The 986-nt window shown below is 58.8% G+C and overlaps 1 pseudogene; it reads left to right on the forward strand.

Moving 5' to 3' along the window:
* Nucleotides 1–457: 457 nt before the first annotated feature.
* On the forward strand, nt 458–608 carry LOC119108747 (uncharacterized; annotated as a pseudogene).
* Nucleotides 609–986: the final 378 nt, after the last annotated feature.

The raw sequence follows: 986 nt of genomic DNA on the forward strand, positions 1-986 counted from the left end.
GCCTGGCGCGGCGGCCGCACACCCAGACCGCTGCCTCCGCGCGGTGAGCGGTCAGCGCGGCCGCCCGACGCCCCGTCTCCCCGCAGTCCCCGGAGCGCCACGTGGGCCATAACCGATGCCTACCGGCGGCCTGCCCCCCCCCCCCCCACACCTTCGGGAGGGAAGCCGGCCTCCGCCCCACCCCTCCCATAGCGCGCCGCGTCGCGCCGGGAAGTTCTTGTGCGGTGCCATCTGCGGCGCAGCTGGTGGCGCCACCACTGCTTGCCTGATGTAGTAACGTAAGGTGGCGCCATCAGCACGCCCTGTTTGGTGTGCGCCCTAGCGCTTGGTTATCATTGTTAATGCCGTTTTCATAATTTCATTTGTTGCATTTTAACAAAAAACCGTGTCGGGCGTAAATGCCCTTCACATCGTGAAGTGCCATCCGCTTTTCTTTTTCCTTCTCATGTTATCGAACATGTATTTTTCTGAATAAAAAATCCGTTCTTATCAGCTTAATATCTGATATCAAACTGATTTTTGAACATTGGCGGGGTTACTGGAGCTTGCTCCTACCCTACCGCGGGCTGGCCTGCCACTGCACTACAGCCAGGATCGACCCATTTTATGCTGTCAGCGGTGTCAATAAATCAATATGCTGCAATACATGTACAATTAGTACGTGTTTCAATATGGGTTGGCGCCTATGCTGCATGCGCACCGGGCGGAAAAGGCGCGGACGACTTAAGTTGCCACAAGATGCTCTGCAAAGTGTCATGCGAGCTGGTGCCAATGCGCGGCGGGGTGCGCACTGCCCGCCGTCGGCTGGCTATCGCTTGTCCGGCCGGCGCACGGAGCCAGGCGCGCGCACGCCGGCCCTGCAGAGCGGCAGCGTCCGGCACGACACAAACGCACCTTTTGCAATTGCATCTGCATCGCTTCTACCGTATCGGCGTATCATCACCATCATCGTATCGGCATACCGTCCCCATCCCTAGCGGCTCTGA

The sequence above is a fragment of the Pollicipes pollicipes genome, unplaced genomic scaffold (genome assembly GCF_011947565.3).
Source record: "Pollicipes pollicipes isolate AB1234 unplaced genomic scaffold, Ppol_2.1 Scaffold_6686;HRSCAF=7923_pilon_pilon_pilon, whole genome shotgun sequence".
In the NCBI taxonomy this organism is placed as follows: Eukaryota; Metazoa; Arthropoda; class Thecostraca; order Pollicipedomorpha; family Pollicipedidae; genus Pollicipes; species Pollicipes pollicipes.